Source organism: Gracilinanus agilis, chromosome 2 (assembly GCF_016433145.1).
Source record: "Gracilinanus agilis isolate LMUSP501 chromosome 2, AgileGrace, whole genome shotgun sequence".
In the NCBI taxonomy this organism is placed as follows: domain Eukaryota; kingdom Metazoa; phylum Chordata; class Mammalia; order Didelphimorphia; family Didelphidae; genus Gracilinanus; species Gracilinanus agilis.
In genome coordinates this window covers 53249014-53275351 of record NC_058131.1, presented here as the reverse complement: position 1 = coordinate 53275351, position 26338 = coordinate 53249014, and positions in this window count along the sequence as shown.

Sequence of the window (26338 nt, the reverse complement as noted above, 5' to 3'; positions counted from 1 at the left end):
CAGAGTGTTATAGCTTAAGTCCATTGATGAACTGGAAAGCACCCATAAGAACCAAGATGCTGAAGGACTTTTAGTGTATATCAAATGAGGATTGGTTAAAGGAACTGAGGTGGTGGGGCGGTATTTAACTTGGAGAAGAGAAAACTCAGGGGAGACCCAATGACTGTATCCAAGTATTTGAAGGACTGTCAAATGGAAGACAGATTAGACTTGTTCTCTTTGGCCCCAGAAGAACCAGGAGTAATGGGTGGAAGTTGTAAAGGGAAAAATTTGGGCTCGATGTCAGGAAAAAAAAACATAACACAATTTCCCAACAATTATATCTGTCCAAGAGTGCAGTTGGCTGTCTGAAGATGTGGTAGGTTCTTGTTCACTGAAGGCCTTCAGGCAGCTTCTAGATAACCAAATGGTCGGTATGTGGATTCCTGTTGGGATCCAGAATAGAACAGATAGTCATTGAAGGTCTTTCCAACTCAAAAAGGTCCATGAATCCAATTCTCTTTGTAGGGCTGGGAATCTGATGCAAGTCTTTGGGAGTAGAGGGTTCCAACCCCAGTTCCCAGACAAACTATTCCAACCCCAGTTCCCAGACAAACTGGACCTTGGAATTCATGATTCTTTTTGAATAGTGAAGCATTTCAGGAGAGTGAGAGCTGTTTTGTTGTTGTTTTGCTTTGAAAAGTCTATAGTTTTTCAGAATCCCTCTTTAAGTGCAGCAGGACATAGAACAGAGTATTTTGCCTATTAAAGGGAGCTGAAATTCCAGTTTTGGTGCTGGCAGCCCAGAGTCCAAGTGTCTAGGAACTTGGAGAGGATGACGAGATCAACGTCCAAAGGAAACTGAAGAAGATGCCAGTTCTTTTATTTATAATGTAAAAATAAGTTGAGTACATTAAAAGGTATTATTGAGGGAGCAAAGACCTACCATATATTATTTTAATGTTATGAGTCCTTCCTAAGTGAGGTGTCCTTACCAAATGTGGACAACCACTCCACCACCCAGATTACATGCTCCAAGTTACTGGAAGCCCTTTGCCACAAGAATCCAAGGGAACTGATTATTTTTAAGAAAATAAATGGTGATAGAGGAACATCCTATCAAAATACATAACCTCAAACCACAATGGAGAAGTTTCCTGAAAGAAATTCAGCATCTCATGACCACCTGGTTATTTTCCTGCTTATTTTAAGGGTTTCAAGGGCCCCCCCCTGGGGACTTGGCAGGATTTTTTTAGCAAGGGAGAATGGAATGGAATAAAGCTACAGAGGAGGTGAGCAGTACTGTGTACCCTGAAATGTGATTCTAGGCACAGAGTTCCTCATCTCTAGTATATTTGGAGAAGATGGATTTTTAAAAATCATAACCATCTACAGACTTTGTTAAAAAAAAAACCACCAGAATATCCACCTTATAACTATCTCCTTGACCTTCTCTTTAATGGACTGGGTCCTGACATGACAATCCTGAAGTCTGGAATCAAGGACCTTGGAATGATGACACTAGAATTCTCTATAAAAATAATGTGGATGCAAAGAAAACACCAAGAACCAGCCCTAAAAATAATACGAGCAACATAGAAGGTCCATGTGATTAACCTGTCACCAGAACTGGAGAGCCTTGAGGTTTCATTCAGTATAAATTAAGTGCTAGAGGCTTTGGGGAAAAAATAATCCCTTTCAATCCTTTTTATTAAGAGAAACAAGATGGGAATTTGGTGCCCTGCCTCAAAATCAAGGTAGAGAAAGAAGAGCATAGTGGATCTTGGTTATAAATGGATCATGGGAAAGATGGACAATGGACGATGGCACTGGCCATCGTGAAAACCAAATCAAATTAGTCTGGGGCCCCAAGAAATGGGCAGCATCTAGGCGGAGAAAGAAGCAGGCGAGTTTCATGATCCAGAAAAGAAAAGAGGAACCTAGAAGAAAAAGTACAATTCTATAATAGAGAATGAGCTTTGAATGAATATTGTACATATAACTCATTGTACCAGAGCTTACCTTAGATAATGTAACTGATAAACTTTAAGCTTCTATAGGAATAGGAGATTTCAGGCTAAAATAGTATCTGATTTCCACTCCCCAATAATTTTGTGTGTATGCATGTGACATTTATTGTACTTTTCTGGGCAAAGGGGATAGAAAAATCAGAGGTGGGCAGACTATTTATCTATACGATTGAGCCTAATTGCTTAAGAACACCTTCTTTTGAGAAAGTCTTGGGATTGGAACATGGGTTAGCAGGAACAGGTTAGCAGTAACAGGAACATAGGCTTAGCTTCAGATGACATAGATTTGATTTTTAGTTTTGTATCTTTCTTAGTGTGTCATACATCTCCTCTGATGGCCTCTCTTTTACCAGGCATAAAATTAAAAGGTGGAATGATAAATCCAAAAGCAGCTAGGTGATACAGTAGATGGAATGCCGGGCCTGGAGTTGTGAAGACTTATCTTCCTGAGTTCAGATCTGGTCTCAGACACTTAGTAGCTTGTGTAACCCTGGAGAAGTCACTTAATCCTGTTTGCCTCATTTTCCCCATCTGTAAAAAAATAAACTGAAGAAGGAAATGGCAAACCATTCCAGTATCTTTGCCAAGAAAATCCCAACTGGAGACACAAAAAGTCGGTCATGACTGAAACAACTAGAAAAAAACCCCATCATAAATCTTAAAGCCCCTTCCAATTCTAATTTGTATTATCCCATCAGCTGCAGAGTTTGTATCCTGAATTATCCAGTTTCTTTAAGCTTCAGCTGGAAGTCTAGACAAGTTTAAGAAAAAAATTAGAAAAATAGATGTTAGTCAATATTATATTTAGGTAGTCTCAGAATTAGAATTGAATGTCTTAGGGGACAGCTGGGTGGCTCAGTGGATTGAGAGTCAGGCCTAGAGACGGGAGGTCCTAGGTTCAAATCCAGCCTCAGACACTTCCCAGCTGTGTGACCCTGGGCAAGTCACTTGACCCCCATTGCCCACCCTTACCACTCTTCCACCTAGGAGCCAATATACAAAAGTTAAGGGTTTAAAAAAAAAAGAATTGAATGCCTTAGGCCTCAGAAGTGGTAAGCTTTATTTATTTTCTTACCTAGGACAAGAGGTTTGGAGCTAGAAGGACTGGTAGAAATCATCTCATCCAAGAGTCTCATTTACACCTGAAGAAGCTAAGGTACTTAGAGGTCTTAATCTTGCACATTAAGCTTCCTAGTTGGTAATTGAATCCAGGTTCTTGGATTCCAAATGTAAAGGTCTTTCCACAAAATGTGATGCAGTGATTTTTTTTTTTTTTAGGTTTATTCCTTTTCTTCAATTACGTGTAGAAACAATTTTTGACAATTGTTTTCTGACATTTCATTTTGTGATGCAAATTCTCTCCCGCCCTCCCCTTTCCCCTTCCAAAAATGGTAAAAAGCCCTAATTAGGTCCTGTGCTGTCATGTAATAGATATTTCCATGTTCCTCATGTTGTCAAAGAAGACATATATCATACATACAAAAAAAATCACAAAGGAAACAAAGTGAAAGGTGGTAGATGCAATGATTTTTTTTAAAATGTTCAGGCCTAGAGACAGGAGGTCCTAGGTTCAAACCCGGCCTCAGCCACTTCCCAGCTGTGTGACCCTGGGCAAGTCACTTGACCCCCATTGCCCACCCTTACCAATCTTCCACCTATGAGACAATACACCGAAGTACAAGGGTTAAAAAAAAAATTTAAAAAAAATTAAATGTTTCTGAGCCTGACACTACATCCCAATTTCTACTGAGATGTTCCTACTTTTACCTATGTATTTGGCATGCTTTTTATATGCTTTCTCCTTCATTCGACAGTAAGAGTCTTGAAATCGGAGATTTTATTTATTTATTTATTTGTTTGTTTTTTGCTCTTCTTTGTAACCCAAGTGTTTAGCAAAGTGCCTGGCTTATAGTAAACACTCAATAAAGGTTTGTTGAATGAAAAAAAATGGTTCTATTCTTAATAAGATCATAGAAAAATTTGTTCATTACCAATTTTTCACTGAAATTAAAGAGTATCCTTTCCCCCTTTTTTCACTTAATGTTAAGAAATTGACTTGGGCTTGGGAATAGGGGGAGTTTGAGGCATTAATCTGAACTGCTGGGATTTCTCAGGTTAGCCTTTTGAAGATTGTTTATTCACCTGAGGCCATAAAAAATCCTGTTAGTTTTTTGTCTTGAGATACTAGCAGTTAACAGCTGTCATTGGAAGTAGCTCCTAGTGAGGAAGGGAGAGTAAAGCAAGCCAGAAAAAAGTTATAATAACCGATATTTAAAGGGCACTTTCAGCTGGGCAAAGCACTCTACCAAGTACATGACCTCATTTAATTTTTACATTAACCCAGTGAGGTAAGTGTTATGAGGGTTGGTAGCCCCTTTTTACACTGTGGTTCGGGAAGGCTACATGATTCTCTGAAGATCAAACAGCAAGAAAGTCTCGGAGGCTGGCTTTGATAGAGGCAGCGCTTCATAAATATTTCTTGTCTTCTTGATTACAAATTCAACACACTCTATCCATTAAAGGGAGAGAATGAGAGAGGGAAGGAGGAAATGGGCAAAGGAAGGAGAGAAGAGAAGAGAGAAAGAATGGGAATGAGAATATCTGCATTTCTGTAGACTACAGAGCAGGGCAGCTCTTCTAATAGCAATTTATCCTCTGGAGGCTCTGGGGATAGCATCTTGAAGCCTATCAGTAAAATGCCAATGGGCATGCCCACCCCTAGCCCTTTCCAAGCTAGGGTCTGTATTCTATCATTTCATCCTGCTGACCAGGGAATTCATCAAATGGATCAGGGATGTTAATGGTCCACCCCACCCCCTTAAACATTCCTTTAGAAGAATTTACTTTCTCTTGATAAAAGGGAGTTAGTTCACAGATCTGACTTAGGTCAAGGGGAGTTAGTTTACATAATTACAGACTCTCAGAAGAGAGCTAACCCAGAAGCTGTGCAACCCAACTTGAATCTAAAGAAGGATTCCTAATTCCTGAATCCCTACGGATCCCTAAAAAAAACCCAACGCCCCCAGCCAATAAATGGTCGGGCCACCTCTATCCAGTAATGGGAGTAGAGCTAGACTGTAGTTTGGGTTCCCTTCATCCTAATTCCAGATATTAAATTATCTGCTATATTGTTCTATACTCTGGTTTCCAGAGATGACCACAGCTATCCATAGGATGTCCCAAAAGACCTAGTGCAGTTTTAAGCTTTAATACCTTAAAATTTTACTAAGAGGGGCAGCTGGGTAGCTCAGTGGATTGAGTCAGGTCTAGAGACGGGAGGTCCTGGGTTCAAATCGGGCCTCAGACACTTCCCAGCTGTGTGACCCTGGGCAAGTCACTGTTCCCCCATTGCCCACCCTTATCACTTTCCACCTAGGAGCCAATACACAGAAGTTAAGGGTTTGAAAAAAATTGTACTAAGACTTTTAGATTCTTCAATCCTGAATGCTTTGAGATATACACTCACATGCATATTTTTCATATATATATATAATTCATATACATATATACATATAATTTCATATACATATAATTCACTACTTAATGGATACATATATTCCATAAGCATATATGGATATATACAAATGAATATATAGTTTAAGACTTAATGGATATACCTATACATACGTGTGTGTGTATATATATATATATATATATGTGTGTGTGTGTGTGTGTGTGTGTGTGTGTGTGTGTGTGTGTAAATATGTACATGTATATGTGTACACCATGGCCCAAAATTCCATTACTTGGCTGTCAACCTACTGGTTATAACTTAGTGTCAGGCAGGTAGGTAGTATGGTAGATAGAACATTAGACCTAGAATCAGGAAGACCTGAGTTCAAATGCTGCCTTGAACACTAACTGTGAGACTATGGGCAAGATACCCCTTTCTGCCTCAATTTCATTATCTGCAAAATGGGGGTGATAATAGCACCTAGATCTCAGAGTTGTTTTGAGGATCAAATAGAGTTTATAATTAAATATAAATATATATTTGTAATAATTACACATACAATATATGTGTGTATATAGACAGATAGATGTGTATGTACAAGTATATATAATATAGGTAACACTATATAAGCTTTTATATAGGTGCTTTTAATTTATATTTTCTTAGCTCAGTTAAAGAACTTGTACAATAGAAAATTAAGCATATTTTAATCTCCTTTTATTAAAATGTATTAATAAAATTTTAACTATCAGAAAAAAAAACTTTATATAAATTATAAGCATATTAGGTACTATTTAAGTGTAACAATTTTGGTTCACGGGTACACTAGGATCCCCCAGGTCTCTTACTCCATGATGAGACATCAGAGGAGACCTTCTTCTTGTCAACTATTCCAGCTCCTTTTAGATAAGGGAAAACAAGTTGGGACCTTGTTTAGGGATGGTGAGAACTCATGTGTGTACAAGAGATACGACTAAGGATATGGCACTACTCTGGATTCTGATCATGCAGAAGCCTCCCTTCCTTGGGTGAGAGAACAGGTCTCTAGCCCAGTGCCATGTTTGCCCTCATGGGGCATTCCTTCTTGATTCTTTATGGGCAGTGATAGAGAAGCAATTCCTTTTATCTGAATTTATCTGATCAGTACAACTGTCTATGTGAGACTACAGGGATAATGAAATCAGAGTTGACTGATGAAGATAGAAACCCCAAATGGCACTAGAAAGACAAATGGAATTAAAAATATAAATGAGGTTTAGAGTTAGAATGCACATCACATACATTATCTCATTCAGTCCTCGCAATGGCTATGTGAGTCCTAGACCAGGGGTTGGCAACCTTTTTGGCCGTGAAAGCCATAAACGCCACATTTTTAAAAATGTAATTTTATGAGAGCCGTACAGTGCTCACAGTGCCGCTCCTGTAACAGCGCCTGAAAAAAAAGTGGACTTTATGGCTCCTGCAGAAAGAGCCATATCTGGCCCTTAAAAGAGCCAGATATGGCTCGAGAGCCATACATTGCTGACCCCTGTCCTAGACCCACAAAACAGCAGTTTAAAGACAGTAATAAAAGGTCCAAGTCACCGCATGCTTGAAGGCTAGAATGACGCCTATATCCAATTTGTTTCTAGGTCAAAGAAATCACTTCTTTTGTGTTCACTGTCTAGGCATACAAATCCACCCTCCACAGAGCTGCCAAATGCATACTCTTAAAATAGACCTGACAGTACTCCTACTACCACTCAGCAACCTTCATTGGTCCACATTGTGTCTGGGTTAAAAAACACATAAAGCCTCCTTCTACAGTCTGGTTCTCCCCTACCTTTCTAGTCTCACTCTCTCTGGTTCAAAGAAATTGGCCCACTAGCTAACCCCTCTCTCTAACTTTCCATCTCCTACCTCCTATGTCTTTGCCCAAGGGTCCCTCATGTTTGGAATTCCCTCCCTCCCTAACCCTGCTTCTCAGAATCCCAGCTCCCACCATAGCACATTTCTATTGCCACTTCCTCCAAGAGAGGGCCTTTCTGATATCTTCAAGTTCTACTGTATCCTCCACGTTGAAAATGCTTGTGTTACTTTTTATAAACACTGTATTTACATGGTCTGCCATATTGTATCTCCCCAGGAGAAAGAGAGCTCCCTTTGGCAGAGGGACTTTGGTTTTTGTTACCGTGTCTCAATGTACAGGAATGAATAGTGCCTATTGTATTGATTTGAATTAATGGAAGGGTACTAGGCAGCTAGATGGCTCAGTGGATCAAGTGCTAGCCCTGGAGACCTGAATTTAAATCTGGTCTCAGATGCTTAATGGCTGTGTGACCCTGGGCAAATCACTTTACCCTGTTTGCCTTGGTTTCCTTATCTATAAAATTAACTGGAGAAGGAAGCAGCAGAGATACTGCTCTGGTATCCTTACCAAGGAACACCCAAATGGGGTCACAACAAGTCAAATATGACTGAAAAAATGGCTGAACAATACTATGATGTAGTGACTTTTTATTTACTTCTTCCTAACTTTTATCTAGTTCAGGGTTCCCAAACTTTTTGGTCTCTCTGAACCCTTTCCTCTCTTAGAAATTACAGAGACCTCTTCCCTATCCTTCTATGAGAGAGTTTTTGTTTATGTGGGTTACTATATATTAATATTTACCATTTTTGAAATTGAAAATCTTACTATCATTATGAGAATTAGTTTTAAACTCATAAATCTACCCTTAAAGGTCTTGGAAATTGTAAAGGGTCTTCAGACCACACTTTGAGAACCATTCAGGCAGGCAATGTTGTCTTCTCCATTAGAATGTAAAGTCTATGAGAGCAGAGATTTTTTCTTGCTATCTCAAGTGCTTAATAGTAATTTGCATGTAGCAAGCATTTAATAAATGCCTTTTTCATTTACTTATTCCTTCATTTATTCATCCATCCATCCCAGTTTAGTGACTTAATTAATAGGGCAACCTTGATAAAAAAAATTTTAAAAACAACATTTTAGCCTAAGCCATCATTTCCTCCTCTATAAAATGAGATTAATAATATTTTTTTTCTGCTTACCTCATGGGCTCAAATGTCATCACCTAGAAAAAAAATATCTTATAAACAGTAATATAGAAATTGAAACTGTGCATTGGATTTCATTTCTAGAAAACTCCTGGCCTGAAGAAACTTTTACCATTAGTGTAGAAGGTTGGAATCTGCTATGTCTGCCTTAGAGAGTGGCCCAAAACAGAGGCGCCAAATACATAGACCATATATGGCCCACAGCACTCCTAAAAGTGGCCCAAACCAGATTAAAATGTAAACGGGAAATCTTGAACAAAATAAATAAAAAGACAGCAAAACGTAGATAATATTACATCTTAAAACCAAGTCACTGTGTAGCCCATAGGGATCCTTACATATAGATTATTTCTACATGAGTTTGACATCATTGGCTTAGAGCCCATTTAGGTTTTCATGACTTGCCCAGGGTCACACAGCCTTATGTGTCAGAAGCTGGATCATCATCATCATTCCCATCTTGAATTAGTTGACATTCTAACTAAGAAAAAGATAATGAATATTCTAAGATAATAGTGGTTCCACTTTACTGAATCTTATTTTTCTCATCTGTAAAATGGGAATAATTTTGACATCTATGCTATGGGGAGTTTTGGAGGAAATATTTTCTAAAAAAATAAAGTCAAAAAGCAGTATAAAAATTGTGCTACTACTAGTATTAAATGAGTCGTTCCATACTAAGGGCACAAGGAATTCAAAGGAGGGAAAGATGAGCTTTGCTTGGCTGGTCAAGGGAAATATCCTAGCAAAGGAAAAATTTGAGCTGGGCTTGAAGGTGAAGATTAGACTTTGGGTTGGTAGGAGGGAATTCTGCATTCTAGGGGAGACAGGAACCCTTATGTAAATATGCAGAGATGGGAGTGCACTGAGATGTACTGAGCAGATGGTGTGTGAATCAGGAGGTTCATCTTGGGGGCAGAATTGGAGATAAGGTGGTAAAATTTGTCTAGGACCAGATTGTGGAATCTGTGAATACTGAGCTGAAGCATTTGGTCTTTAGCCTATATGGGAGGAGAGAGTCTTAAAAGTTTAAATTTATGACCAAATGTTTTGTTCCTTAAAGAGGATAAGCCAAGATATCTCACAGGACTTCCGCATATCAAACAGGCTGAGAAATGTACCTGGGAATTTGAGGGAACACACTGGACTTCTCCCTGAAGAGCTTATTCTCTCTTGTATGTTTTAGTTTTCTTTTTATACATAAAAAGTTACCACTGAGGTATATTCCTAACTGAACTGATAATCTTTCCCCCTAAACCTGCCCTTCTTCCTTGCTACCCTCCTCCCAGTCACTGGCTAGAAAATAACATTGTAGGGCATGGACTGATTCATTTTTGACTTTCTAACTGCAGCACCATCCATGGTGCCTGGCACATTTTATTATTGTTCACTCATTTCAGTTGAGTCTAACTCTTTGGGACCCCATTTAGGGTTTTCTTGGCAAAGATCCTGGGATGATTTGCCATTTCCTTCTCCAGCTTGTTTTACTGGTAAGGAAACTGAGGCAAATTGGGGTTAAGTGACTTGCCCCGAATCTCACAGCTATTAAATGGCTGAAGCCAGGTTTGAACTCAGGAAGATGAGTGACCTTCTTGGCCTTGAATTTTATCTACTGTGCCACCTAGCTGCCCCTACCAACCCATATTAAAAAATACTCAGTGAACATGTGATTTAACCAGTGTAGACAATCCCTTTAATATGCTGATAGAAAATCCAATTGAGTCCACTCATCCTTTGAAACTCCCGCCTATGGCCTTCCACAGAGGAGTGCCAATCAATATGTTGGGGACATTCTGAGATTTCCCCATAATGTAATAAAGATACTAGTGAAATGCGAGATATGCTCATTAGTTATGCCTCACTCTTGCCATATGACTAGCTCAGTGTCTTTTTTCCCCCTCTAATCATCCTTTTCTGTGCTGACATCTCTTCCTAATTCCATTGAGGTTTTCTTGGCAAAGATACAGGGATGGTTTGCCATTTCCTTCTCCAGTTTATTTGACATAAGGAAAATGAGGCAAACAGGGTGAAGTGACTTGCCTAGGGTCACACAGCTAGTAAGTGTCTTAGATTGGATTTGAACTCAGGTCTTCTTGATGCTAAGTCTGGTGCTATATCTCCTGCTCAGATCTTCTATAGTTCCCTATAGAGAAGGCAAGGGATAGGCACATGATGGATATGACTACAACTTGCTCATATCCATCATATGCCTTTCCCTTGCCTTTTTTTTAATCCTTGCCTTCTGACTTAGAAGAATACTATATATTGATTCCAAGGCAAAGCGATAAGAACTAGGCAATGGGGATTAAGGGGCTTACCCAGGGTCACACAGCTAGGAAGTATCTTGAGGTCAGATTTGAACCCAGGAGCTCCTGTCTCTCCACCAAGCTATCCAGTGAACCATCTAGCTGCTACCTGTGATACATATATATATATATATATATTTAAACCCTTAACTTCTGTGTATTGGCTCCTAGATGGAAGAGTGGTAAGGATGGGCAATGGAGATCAAGTGACTTGCCCAGGGTCACACAGCTGGGAAGTGTCTGAGGCCCGATTTGAACCCAGGACCTCCCGTCTCTAGGCCTGACTCTCACTCCACTGAGCTACCCAGCTGCCCCCAATATATTTTTAGAAGTATTTGAAATAAAGCTTTGAAAGCTACAGTATTCTTGATTACACAACATTGGTAGAATGCTGATATTAAAGCCCTTGCTTCAAGAGAAAAATTTCGGGTGAGAAAAGAAGCTTTGCAATTGCTTCCTCTTTATCCTACTCAATTCTTGTCAAAGGGTGGTAATGTTCAGTGGAAATTTAAGATGCTTAGATAGTGACTTTTGCAGACCGTTACCTTTTCCTCCTATCTTTTTGACTTTCTTTTCATTTCTTTCCCCCCTTCTCTCCCTACCCTCACCTCTGCCTACCCACTTCGCCCAATAATCTTAAAAACGTAAATTGCCAAGTAATCAGGATTTTAAAACAACAGTCATGCTGCAGGGTTGCAAGTTTAAATTCTAGACCCCCAAGCAAAACTTTTCAAAGAATCTCCAGTATCCACCAACCCCAGTGCCCAGAGTGCCAAGAAACACACTGTCCTGGACCCTTGAGACCATTCCTTCCTTCCAGTCCATAAACAGTCGAGAAAACTTATCTTCTCTCTCCAATGAGTCTCTTCCCCGGGGGCCCGTATAGACCTCCAGACTGATAGTAGTGCTTCCAGACTATGCACTGCCCTAGAGTCCTACCCCTGAAGGTCAAGCAGCCCACCCATCTCGTGAGCCTTCACCTTCTTCAGAATCCTCTCAAGGCCTCCAGGCTTATAATATTACCATGAATGAAATTCCTCCTTCCCATCAGCCCCAAACAAGGGGAGAGATCATTCAGTTCCTAGAGAAGCTGATCCTTCCTCAGACCTACACAATCCACATGACTCACAATACCAGATAATGGCAAAGTATTGGTAGTTCTATATCATGACTCTGTGACTCACACATTCTCAGTTTAGGTAAGGACTTCTCTGCTATTTAGGGACACTCACTAGGTCTAGTGTTGGAGAAATAGCCACTTAGTTCACAGTTTCTGCCTCCTGTCATCTCCTTCCTTAACCTTCAGTGAACTGATATGGCTCCCTGGAGGCATCTCACAGACGGGTGGACCTCCTTCCTGGAACCGGGGCCATGCCTCTGTGTTGCCCCCACCTCAATGCATTTTCACCCCACTTCGTATAAGAGTTAGCTGGGTTATGTATTATATCATTGTTTTGATTGGAGCTCTGAAATCTTGTAAAACGGATTTAAAGATCTTTTACAGTTCCTTATTGCCTCCAGGATAGAACACGAGCACCTCAGCCTAGCATTTAAGGGGCACTTTAATCTCCCTTTCCAGCCTTATTTCATATGACTCCCCTTCACATATGTCACGCTATCCCAGGTTGGACTATTAGGTATTCCCTAAACTCAAGATATCATTTCCAATCTCTGTATATATGTATTTGGATAGCGGAGAAAGCACCAGTAAGGAAATCAGGAAGATCCATCTCCCTGAATTCACACCTGGCCTCAGACACTTACTAGTTTTATGATCCTGGACACATCACTTAACCCTGTTTGCCTCAGTTTCCTAATCTGTCACATGAGCTGGAGAAGGAAATGGGCAAACTACTGTTATATTATGGCATCCATCTCTGCCCAGATTATTGAATATAACACTAGCTGTGTGATTCTGGGCAAGTCACTAAATCCTGTTTGCCTCAGTTTCCTCATCTGTAAAATGAGCTGGAGAAGGAAATGGTCAATCACTCTTTGCTAAGAAAATCTCAAATGGGATCCTGAAGAGTGGAACATGACTGAAAAACTACTGAACCACAGCAACCCTTATCCCTGGCATGCACCCATTGTCTTCCAAATTATTATCTGTCTTCAAGGGTCAATTCAGTTTGAAATGACTCAACAACAACTATAAGCATTTATGTAGCAAATTAAAGTTTGCAAAATGATATACGCACATGTATTTATATGTATATAGGTGTGTATGCATGTATTTACATGTGTATATCTTCACAGCAAACCTGGGAGGTAAGTGCTGTTCATATCCCCATTTTACAGATGAGGAAACTGAAGTTGAGAGGGTCACATAGCTAATCAGTGACCGAGGCAGAATTCAAATTCAGGTCTTCCTTATTCAAAGTCCAAATCTCTAGTGTAATGACTTACCCCAAGTCTCAGAGGTAGAAATAAAGTGAAAAGTCTGGACTAGATAACCTCTGAACTCCAGAGCTCTTTCCTTAGAATTCTACTCAGAGTCCCACTGTGACATAACTCTTGGGAAGTACATTTATTCTATATTCATTCATCCATTCATTCATTCATTTAACAAACAGGTATTAATGGCTGTTGTGTAGGGGAATGTATTATTGTACAGGCTGTATATTATTAGTGCCTATTGTCTAGGGCAGTGATGGCAAACTTTTTAAAGAGGGGGACAAAGAAAAGGAAATGTTCATCTGTCAGTCTGTTTCTAAGGCTACTCTTTAGAAGTTTCATTATTGTATCCTACTCATTGTATTCGTCAGATTAGGAATAATGTTGTGCAGCCAGATAGAACATTTCAGGGGGCTGCATCTGGCCCGCAGGCCGTAGTTTGCCCATCACTGGTCTAGGGAGTTCTATGCCACATGCCTGGGAATATAAAAAGTTGAAATAAAACATGAGACCTGGCCTCTTAAAGCTTAAGTCTATGAGTACCTAAGGTGAGAAATGGAACTTTGCTCGGGTCCAGGAATTGAGACTGACATTTCACGGCCATTTCTACAAGGTATTTGACTCTATAAGCAATCTGACCCCAAATGACTTTTCAGGATGGAGGGGAGCGCGAGAAGCAGGGCATGGCGAGATCCATGTAGATTATTCCTCTCATTTCCAAGCTTCCCTAAAAAGAGGAAGAAAAAAAAAGAAGAGGAATCCTGGAAAAAAACTCACCAAAGAGATTCTACTGTTGGTTTCTACTAAATATGTTTGTATTGAATTCTCCAGCATTATTGAAGAACAACATCCTGGCAGATGTTAGGAATAAATCATATTTGGAACAAATGAACCTTTGATCTGGAGAGTTTCAGCAGGAACTTGCCTGCTTCCATGGAATGTCTGAGATAGAGCTGCTTAGAAAGGGCTAAGGGCTTGAAAAAAAGAAAAGGAATCTGGGTTAAAAGATAGCCAGCTTTGTGGTTTAAGGCATTTTGTGTTAAATTAAACTGATGTCCAGTTGAGAAGAATAAGGTTTCAGGTTCAGCATAGCTGAGCCAAATTTTAAGCTCATCATCACAATAAATAAAACAATATATTCAGGCACCATACAATGGCCTTACCATTACTCTTTTATTTTTCTGAATCCTTACCTTGTGCCTTTGAATCAGTATTGTGTATTGGTTCCAAGGAAGAACAGCAAGGACTAGGCAATGGAGGTTAAGTGCCTCACTCAGGGTTATACAGTAGGAAGTGTCTGAAACCAGGTTTGAACCCAGGTCCTCTTGACTCCAGGCCTCCCTCTCTATCCACTGAGTCACCTAGCCACTCCCCTTAACATCACTCTAACTTTTTGCTTTTCTCTCATCTATGACTGCCCTGTGCTCATTTGGCAAAGGAAAGGACTGACATAGACAGTCTCTAAGATCCCTTCTTATTGTGACATTCCATGTTCTAAACTTCTAACACTCTTATTTTCTGGTCCCCTTTTCTAAAGGTCCCCTTCTAGCTGTGTTATTCTTTTTTCTAAGATCCTCTCAGTTCAGACATTAGTTGGGATAAGATCCTGCCATCTTTCTATTGCTGCAAATCAGTGATTCCCAAAGTGGGCGCTACTGCCCCCTGGTGGTTGCTGCAGAGATCCAGGGAAGGTGGTGATGGCCACAGGTGCATTTATCTTTCCTATTAATTGCTATTAAAATTTAAAAAAATTAATTTCTAGTGGGCTAAGTAATATTTTTTCTGGAAAGGGGGCGGCAGGCCAAAAAAGTTTGGGAACCACTGCTCTAAATGATCATTCACAAATTTGAAAAGTCACTTAGGATTATTTAAAAAATTGTCAAAACATCAACACCTTTCAGAAGAGGGCCAGGGAGACAGTGTAATATAATGGAGAGAACCTGGATCTGAGATTGGAGATCTTGAGTTCAGATCTCACCACTGATATTTGCTACTTTTACCTTGGACTTTTCACTTCATTTCCCTGGATATCAGTTTCCTCAAGTGAACAATAAAGGAGTTAAACTAGGTGACCTCCATGTAAAACCCAGTTGAATTGCTCGTTGGCTACAGAAGGGGCGAAGGAGGAGGGAGGGAAAGAATATGAATCATGTAACATGGAAAAATAGTCTAAATTAATTAACTAAATAAATAAAATAAATAAATTTAAAATTTTACCCCCCAAAATGAAAAAAAAAAAAAAACCAACCCTAGGTGACCTCTAGGTTCCTCTCAGCTTTAGATCTATGATTTTATAAACCTCACAGTTAAGCAACTTCCTAGATTTCCTTTCATCTGATCTAAGAGGCATTCACTTTCCCTCCTCCTGTCCTTTTCCTCCCTTTTTCCCATTGTCTCTGCCTCTGCCACCAAACTAAAGGTACTAGGGAGAAATACAAATTTCAAGACCTTTCTAATATGATGACTTCAAGGTTGTGTATATTATGATTAATTTCCACAAACACAACCTGGAAATTGTCTATCCCTATCCCAAACAGTTAACCATTATCCCCTTAACTGAACTAATCTTATATACCATTTACTGTAGCATAATCCTTAAGTAATGAAAATATGAGCTATTTTAAAAGTCTTAGAACAATGCTAAGTTTTTAAAAGAAATACATAAAGACTTTTGGGATATCAAATATGCTATATATATTTTAATGCTTAAAAATGTTTTACTTCTGCTTTTAAAGCATATCATTTTCATTTCACAATAACTTTGCCCTCTGCCATTAGGGACCCTTTCTTATAACAAAGAAAGAGAGTTATACAAAAACAAAACAAAACAAACAAAAAACTCAACACTTTGATCATGTCTGAAGGCATGTTCCTCATTCCAATATACCCTCTAACCCTCCACTGGTCCTGTAGTTCTTGCCCTGGGATGGTGCTCCCTGTTTGGTGAGAGTTCATGGTACCTAGTGAGCCCCAGCCCCATCAGGCTTTAGTCTGACTGGGGCACCTAGATTGCCCAGTGGATAGAGTACTATGCCTGGAGTTGTGAGGACTTGGATTCAAATGTGACTGCAGACACTTCCTAGCTGTGTGACCTTGGGCAAGTCACTTAATGTCCATTGTTTAGTCCTTGCTGCTCTCCTGTATTTGAATTGATCCTGAGACAGAAAATTAAGGGTAAAAACAAAACAAAACAAAAAATAACTCGATTCTGGCTGTCTTCCTATTCTGTATGATTCCTTTTCCTTCCTTTGCTCTCAGAATAGTGATCAAATCAACATTACCATTCTTGGAAAACTTATACCAGTCATTTACCCTGACTTTACTCACTGTGATTTTCCCAGACCAAAACACTGGCTGCCAGTCTCCAATATGTGTTGTTTCCCCCATTAGAATATAATCTTCTTGAGGCCAGGGACTATCTTACTTTTTAAATTTTATATCTAGTACTTAGCCCAATACCTGGCACATAGTAAGCCTTTAATATATGCTTTTACATCTACAACATAACTCTACTAAAAGGAGAAAAGGTATCCAGAGATCATCAGATCTCAGAAGTCAATATCTCAGACTTGATATTGATGTCTTTCAGCATTGTTTTCCTCTGCGTTGTAATAGTCATCTTGGTTCAGCTTAGTTTACTAGGCACAATTCATACGTCTTCCCAAGTTTCTGTGAATTCTTCATTGTGATCATTTCTTGTGATGCAATAATATAATAATAATAGCTAACATTTAGACAGCATCTGCTATATGCCAGGCACTGCGCTAAGCACTTTACAAATATTATCTCATTTGATCCTCCCAGAGACCCTGGGACGTAAGATGCTATTATTCCATCTTACAGATGAGGAAACTAAAAGAAACAGGGATTAAATGAGTTGCCCAGTTAGCAGAGTTAAAAAAAAAAAAGAGTATCCCAGGGAAAATATTTACCCTAGCATTTACTTCTCACCTTTGTCTTTGGGCAGTCCTTTAGAGATTACCTTCTTGAGTTTGGAAGGCATCTGTTACCTCTTCTCACTTTCCTGACTCACTGGTCTTGGTGGACCCCACGCCGGTTATAGCTTGGGCTTGACCTTAAAATCCATTGCCCAGAATTTTTCACTAACACATAGTTAGTAAATATATGAACCTAGATTTGACCTCATCTTCCTGATTCCAAATCTGCTCTATTCTCTCAGTCACTTAGTTGCATGCAATATATTCCATTGCATGCATCTCTACAATTTGTTTGGCCGTTCTCCAGTTGATACACATTCACCGTTTTTCTCAGTTACTTGATACTACAAAAAGTACCACTGAAAATATTTTGGGGTGTAAAGATTCTTTCCTTTGTCTTTGATCTCTGCAAGGTAAATGCCTATTCATAATGTTATATCAAAGGATAGAATCGTTTACATCCCTTTTCTACAATAGTTCTAAATTATTTCTCCGAACAATTAAATCAGTTCACAGCTCGGCCAATGTATTCATATCCTTGCCTTCCTGCAGTCCCTCTAAAATTGACTATTAGATTCTTTTATGAAAATGATGCGACTTATCTCTCATGAGTAGGATGTGTGCTTCTAAGTATTTTTTTCCTTTTCTGCTAGTAGTAAAGGCTTTCCTTTCAGACATTTAGAAAGTATTCTCCAGTCCTTTCTTTGATGAGTAGTCTGCGTTCACAAAGCTACTTACTAGATTTAGAGGGTACAGTTTGTTATCATGAGGAGGTGATGCCAACTGACTCATTTAGGAATGGAACTTGTGACCTTGGCCTCCTTTTGCCATATTCTAATCAGCTGAGCTGATTTGAAAATGATGATCCTTTAAAAAGACACAGAATTTTCATCCTCTAATGGCCAGATGTTTCATGACATAGAATTGATTCCTGAAGCTAGGGGAATAATGAGTTCCATAAGACAACTCATTTCAACATCCTAAGGATTATTTTCTCCCTTAAGGAAGGATATGAGGTAGGATTATATTGTGTCTCTCCTTTTTGGTTTCTCCTCTGTCAATGGGATGCTTACAAAAACAACAGAGTTTGTGAAACCTTAGTTACCCTGAAAATTGATGGGACTTCGTATGGGCTAGTGGTAGCAGTGATTAAAAAACACCCATACACACCTTATTCCATGGATAATGGTGATACTTGTGTATATTTCTCCCCTTTGTCTTTGGAGAGTCCCTTAGAGCTTACCTTTTTGAGTTTGGAAGGTATCTGCTACCTTCCTGACTCTCTGGCCTTGTTGGACCTCAATTTGGCTATCGCTTGGTCTTGATCTTCAAGTCCATCATCCAGAATTTTAGCTACCAATATTTACACCTCAAGGAAGAATTAGGAAATGTGCTCTCATATCATAAATGTGTTCCTCCATGTGCAACTAGCTCTACTCATTCAGCACTAAACTGTGCTAGTCACCACTTTCTCCAAGGGTCCCATGTCCATTGTGGCCCTGTACTAAGGCCTGACCCTTACCTCCCATCATTATATTTTCACTATTGCTGATTACAATCATGGTTGATTTCTGTTAAATCATTAATTCTGGGGATGAGATGCTCAGGATCAGCAGTAATGGTGACATACTGATCTCTCCCACAGTGGTCTTGAGGTCTCTGTCCTTCCTCCCCAACAAGTGAATGTGTTTTCTAGTAATGATCCAATATCGAAGAAAGCATTAAAAAAACATCAAAGAACCAGAGAAATGCAAATAATCATCAGGGGAAGTAATGCTAACAACAATTAATCGACTCACTGATTTCCTGGGTGCTTGGTGGTCCAAGCTGGATTGGGGAAGTATACTCTGTTGGAGTTGGTTGACTCAAGCACAGCTGTTAACATCCTTTCTCTAAAAAAACAGCTGTTCAGTGACTGACAAGTTCCAGAACTTAGTTAGATTACTTACCCTCGAAGACATCAATCAGTCCCTCTGGTCCAGAGCCCCATAACTATTTGGCATCATGAAATTGTTTCTTACAGCTTTGGAGATGGCCGTGCACCATCCTATTCCTAGAACTCTGACAGCCAGGAGCATGAAGATGAATAGGGCTAAGCCTGTTGGCAGAACAAGGAGATCATGACAGCTGCCTCCTGGCCAAGTGGAGCCTGCCTCTGACAACCCATTGCATTGTGTGTCCTAGACTCTATTCTCCTCCTGTGAGTGGAGGCTCCGACTCTCATTCCTTCTCACCCCACCATCCTGAGTGAGCCTCCAGCTCTTCTTTCCCAACTTATCAGGACTCAGAATTTCTGAGTCACTGACCTTGACCCATGTCTGGACATCTTGTTACAGTCTCTCTTCTAGCCTTGGCGTCCTACAATTTGAAATGATTGATCAGCCAGCAGTCTCAGTATCTGACTGACTTAGACCCTGTGAGTGGGAATCTCTGAAGCCCTAGAGAGTCTCTACTAGCAAACTCAGATCCAGGAATCTGAGACCTTGGTTCTAGTTACCAGCTGAGTCTGTACTGGGAAACTTGGGTTTAGTAATCCAAGACTATGATTCTGTTCAGTTTCTGTCTCTGCTTTCTTCACTGTGGTCCAAGACATGATATTTCATCTCCTTAAACCTCAGCTGCTCTAGAAAATTAAATAGAAATGCTATTCCACTCTCACTCACATATTCAGTAAACATTTATTTAGTGACTACTGCATGCTAGTGACTGTGCTAGGTCAAGTATGCAAAGACAGAAATGAAACAAGGCTTGCCCCAAAGGAATTTGCAAAGGTAAGTAAATGCAAATGGTAAATAAAATAAATAGAAAATCTTTGGAGGGAAAGGAACGGGGAGAACTCTAACACTTAAGGAACTCCATGAAGGCTCCATAAACGGATAATATTTGAGCTGAGCCTTGAATGCATGGGATTCTAAAGAGGGAAAAAGGAGGAGGGAGAGCTTTCCACACATTTGGAACAATCTCTATGGAAGACCAGAGAGAGGAGATGGATTGTCATGTATAAGGAAGAGCAAACAAGCCAGTTTGGCTTTCCTTCTCTATGTTAGCCCCCTAGCCCCAAAACTGAGTCATGGGAAAATTAGACAATATTACAAAATTTGTAAAATCCTGAGAGATCTTTGAGAAATTTGCTGTAATGTCTTTGGAGCCCACTTTTTGCTAACATTTTGTAAAGTAAATCAGCTGAAAATTATATCCTTTTGGTATTTTAGAAATATCTAATAGAATGTAAGCTTCTTTTTTTATTGAAAAAAGAAAATTTTGCCTTGGTTACATAATTCATGTTCTTTCTCTCCTCCCCTCCCTCACCCTCCTATGGTCAATAAGCAATTCCACTGGGTCTTACATGTGTCATTGATCAAGACCTATTTCCATATTATTGATAATTGCACTAGGATGATCATTTAGAGTCTACAGCTATAATCATATCCCCATTGACTCATGTGATCAAGCAGTTGTTTTTCTTCTGTGTTTCTGCTCCCACAGTTCTTTCTTTGAATGTGGATAGCATCTTTCTCATAAGTCCCTCAGAATTGTCCTGGATCATTGCATTGCTACTAGTAGAGAAGTCCATTAAATAGAATGTAAGCTTCTTGAGGGCAGGAACTGGTTGGTTCCTTTATATCCCCAATACTACACTTAGTACCTGGTACATAGTAGGTACTTCAATGGTTTTGAATCCTTTACTTGATTTGAATCAACTTTTCTTTTAGCCCCACCCTAGACCTGCCTCAGTTAGGTCCAAGGAATACCCTAATCTTAGAGATTGTCTGATCCAGAGATTTATTAACCTGGGGTCTATAAACATTTTTAACCTTAATAATTACATTTTAATATATATTGGTTTCCTGTGTGATCCCATTCATTTTATTTTTATATTTAAAAACATTATTATAAGAAAGCGTCCATAATCACCAGAGAGGTCCCCAACATAAAAAAGTTTAAGAACCCTTCATCTAATGTGACCTTGTCCTTTTACATTTGGGGAAACTGAGGCCAAGGTTGGGAGAATGATTTATCAAAGAAAACTCAGGTAGTAAGTGGTAGAGAAGGTTTTCAAACTGTGGTTCTCCAACTTCAAAGCCACTTTTCATTATACCATGCCAGTTGGAGTTATTATAAAATATTGGCTATAGCAAAGAGTATTATAGAGAGGCTCCAACATGTAGGTATATATACACTTGTGTGCATGAGGATGGGGGTTGACTGAGTCATCCAATCAAATTATTCCACCTCTCTCAATGTAGCCAAAATATCTAATCCCTGATGCCTTTATCAGATTAAGTATAAAAATACATAATTAACTGAGAAATGTGTGTACATATATAATATTACATATTACATATGTGCATATTATATATGTACACACATATATGATTATATAAAGGATTGATGAGTATAAATGACTAAGGAATTTGGTTTTGATGAGTTTGATTAACTTTGCAAAAATTCCATTTGGTTTAAGCACGAAATAGAAATCTTAGACATTAGTTTCTTGATCCTTAACTATTTTTGGGACCAAGAGAAAACACAGACCATTTTGGGGTGTCCCTCATGAGAGATCTGGGCTGGTGTGACAGTACTGAGATTCAGCCACGACTTCTCAAGAAGCAGATGTCTTTTAATTCAAACCAGAGAACACCTACAATGTTGGGAATTTGTACCCCCAGTGAAGATGTCGAATGAGAGGCCCAGAAAGCTCATACAGTCCTCTAATTTTTCTCTTGGATGCTTTTCTCTTTGGCCTCTGCCTCTGTTCTCAGTGCCAGCAATCTGGAGACTTTTCTTAAGGATCCTTTGAAAACTATGACATTGGGAGAATCTAGGTAGCTCAATGGATTGAGAGCAGAACTTGAGACAGGAGGTCTTGGGTTCAAATTTGGGCTCATGTGACCCTGATAAGTTAAGTTTTGCAAGGATTTGCAAGAAGCCATGCCTGTGGGCACAGTTTGCAGTTGGACACTTGGAATCGTGGGAGATTCCTGATGCCATCTTGGGGCATGAGACCAATTGTCTGTTGGGCTGTGCCCTATATAAGGGAGGCAGAGATTGGACCCTGCGACTCATTCTGGAGCCTGGGATCGAAGGTGGAAGGGTGGAGAAAGTGGGTTTAGATAACTTAGGTAGGTTTTATCTATCTTAGCTGATCAATAGCAACATCTCATTGGCAAACCCAACAATCTCTTAGGAAAACAAAATATATTTCAACTAACCAATTATTCTTCGTCTGGCTCAGGGCTTGTCAGCCTTGGGTCAGCAGTTGAGCATTTATTCATCAATTTATCTTCAATCAAGCTACCATCTAATTTGTCTATAGGCAAGCAGTGTCCACCAAAGCAGGACAGATCAGCCAGTGGCCTACCTGGGCCAGTGGGCCTGGTTAGTTCAGCTATCAACATTCTGAAGCTGTTAGATATAATATTTTAAACTAGGATGAAACTTCATTTAGGGATTCCTAATAACCCTCTTCCCTTCTACCAGTTACCCTTGTTGTTTTAATTTATATCAGTAAAAGCTTTGTTTTCAAAAGTCAGTCTAACTACTGACCTTTTGTTGGTTGACCTGACAACAGATCAGCCTCAAGGAAGTTCTAGGGCAAGTTCCAGAGGGTCAGAGGAGGTTCCAGTCTTACTCCCTGAAGTTAAGCTTAACTACCATCAATAATATCATTAGTCAGATGCGTTACTAATTTATCATTGTCATTCTGATATTATCGATTTAGTTATCATTAACTGAAACATCAGTTGTTGCCAGGAGGCTAGTCTTCCTGAAGAAACACACTGTGATTGGTTGAGGGGATTCTACAGGAAGTTTAGTTGAGTTATCTGATTTCCTGTTTATACCTAAGGAAAGTTTAAAGCTCCTTTGCCATCAGGGACTTTCTGCTTTACCTTATCTTAACAATTACATCTTTATAATCAAATCCCTCAATGATCATAACAGACAGGAGGTCTTGGGTTCAAATTTGGGCTCATGTGACCCTGGGCAACTCACTTAACGCCCATTAACTAGTCCTTACTGCTCTCCTGCCTTGGAATTAATACACAATATTGATTCTAAGATGGAAAGTAAAAGTTTAAAAGAAGAAAAAGAAAACTATGACATTGGGGATTTGAGTTTGTAGATTTTTGCCCATTTGTAGGGAGACTTTTTAGACAAGGTTTTTGCAGGGACTTCTGCTATATAGGTGACTTTTATAAAATACCCTTATATAATTTAAGTCAGTTAGCGTTACTAAGTACCTATTATGTATAAAATACTACCCAAGGCACTGGAGACATAAAGGAAAAAAAAGGAAAGAAAAACATTCCATGCCCTCAAGGAGCTTATATTCCACTCTGGAGGGCTGGAGAGGGAGTATTGAAGAAGTACATAGCTAAGAATATCCATGTTAATTTGAGGAAAGAGCACTATTTTCGGAGAGATCAGAAGAAACTTCCCATAGAAGCAGGTACCTGAACTGAGCCTTTTTTTTTTTAACCCTTACCTTCTGTCTTGGTATCCGTTCTAGGACAGAAGGGCAAGGGCTAGGCAAATGGTTTTAAATGACTTGCCCAGGGTCACATAGCTAGGAAGTATCTGAGACCAGATTTGAACTGAACTGAGTCTTAAAGGAAGCTAGAAATTTTTAAAAGCATATGCTGGGGAGAGAATGTATTTTTGGTCATTGGGAACAACCTAGGCAAAAGTGTGGAGCCTAGAGGTATAATGCTATAATGTTTGGGGATTTTCAAGTAGGCTAGTTTGAGTGAAGGGTTGAGATTGTCATGTGTTGAGAACTGAGTAGAAGAAAAAATGGAAGCCATGAGAATATACCACTTTTTGTTGGAATTTGGCTCTGAAAAGGAGGAGACCTATGGAACTTGAGTCCATGGTAAAGACAAGTAAATGTTTTTATGGATGGGGAAAACTTGGAGACTTTTGTGGGCTGGAGAGAAGGAGCCAGGAGATCAGGGAAGATTGAAGATAAAAGAAGGTGGTGAGCATAGAATAATGAACCAAAATAGAGCCAAAAGTGAGTTTAGAAGTCTCTTGGTTGAACCCTGTCATTTTACAAGGTTGAGGAACTCACAGAGACTAAGTAATTTGCCAGGAAGTCAGTCACATAGGAATTAAACAGGCCTTGAATCCAGGTCCTTTGACTCCAAAATCAGGGAGAATTCTTAAATCACTATATCTTGCTGACTGCTAGAGGGGATGAGAAGGGATGAGATGGAGGATACCAGTAGAGGAGCTGATATTGGTGAGGATCAGGGCCACCTTTCCTCAGTGGCTAGAGCAAAGGAGGAAAAAATAAAAGTTGACTTTGAGGAATTTGGAGGAGCAGAATAGAGAATAAGAAGGAAATGTCCTTTATTTTCTCAGTAAAGCATTAGGTGAGTTCCTCTGCTGAGAGGGAGAGGAAAGGGGTAAATAGAAGCCTTGAAGAGAGAAGATCCAAAATAGCCACTTTGGGGAGTGCAATAGAGACAATTAATGAAGAATAGATGGATTGCCATAAAGTGCCCGGGGTCTAGTTGAGATCTGACAACAAAAACTGGTAATGAACTCAGTCAGCTTATACGAAGGGTATGGCTTCAGCACTTTTCAGCAGCATTTAAATGAGGGAGGACATGGAAGATGGTTGGGATCACCCAGCTTTGGACTTTGACAAGACTTAAGCAGAGACAGGATAAGGTAATGGGTTAGAGGTGAAAACAGTGCTGGAGAAGAAGGAGTCTAATTTGTATTCATACATGCACAAATCATATGTATACACATTTATATATAAAATGAGGATGCATACACACATGTATACACAAATGCTTATTTATGAGTGTATTTATTTTTCCTTGGAAATAGTAGGAAATGTGTCCTCCTATCAACTGCCTATGTACATCCTTGTATAGCTAAAGCCACCCATTCAGCCCTACACTGTTTTACCTACCTCCTTCCTCAAGGGTCCCATATCCATTGTGACCTTGTCCTAAGAACAGCATTTCTCTTCAAGGCTCCCATCCATCCACCCATACATACATCTATCCATTCATACATGACACATGTACATAGACAGTATATACATATGTGTATGTATAGATAGATAGAATTGATAGTATAGAGAGAGAATAGATAGATATATAGAGAGAATGTAGATAGTACATATAGATAATAGAAATAGTTTATCTATAGAATATAGCATAAAGAGAATAGACATAGAATATATGTAGTATATATAGGGAGTAGATATAGTATATGTAGAGAATAGCTATAGTATAGAGAATAGATGTCTATAGAGAATATATAGTACATATAGATAATAAAATAGCATATCTATAGAATATAGTATAAAGAGAATAGATACAGTATATAGACAATATATATGGTATATAGAGAGAATAGATGTAGTATATGTAGAAAATAGATATAGTACAGTGAGAGAATGTAGATCATATGTAAAGAGAATGGATATAATCTATATAAAATATACATGATGTATATATAGAATAGATACAGTATATATATAAAATATAGAGAGAAAATATAGATAGAATAGATATAGTATATAGAGAATAGATATGGTATATATAGAGAATAGATATAGTATAGTGAGAGAATATAGATCATATGTAGAGAGAATAGATATAATCTATATAAAGTATATATAATATATAGAGGATATAGAGAGTACAGTATATAGACAATATATACAGCATAGAGAATATAGTTAGAATAGGTAGATATATAGAGAATATATAGATAGTGTGTGTATAGACACACATAGATAGATAGACAGATAGATAGATGGATGGATGGATAGGCAGACAGACAGACAGACAGACAGATAGATAGATATACAGATAGACAAACAGATAGATTGATAGATAGATAGATAGACAGACAGACAGCCCTAGCTTCTCACCTGGACTCTAGTCCCAACTTCATAATGCACAGTTCCAACTCAATGTCCCATAAGTACCACAAACTCAACATGTCCCAAAGAGAACTCACAATCTTTCCCCCTGAACTCAGCTGTTAGTTGAATTCGATCAAAATTAGGAAGGTAGAAAAGGGAGGTCAGAGCAGAGAGACTTGGTAACAGGAGGTCACAAAGGCAGAAGAGAAATGAGGCACAGGGATAAGGGCAAGGATAGGCAGTCAAAGTTAAATGGAGAAATGTCTGTGTCTTGATTACGGAGCTTAAGC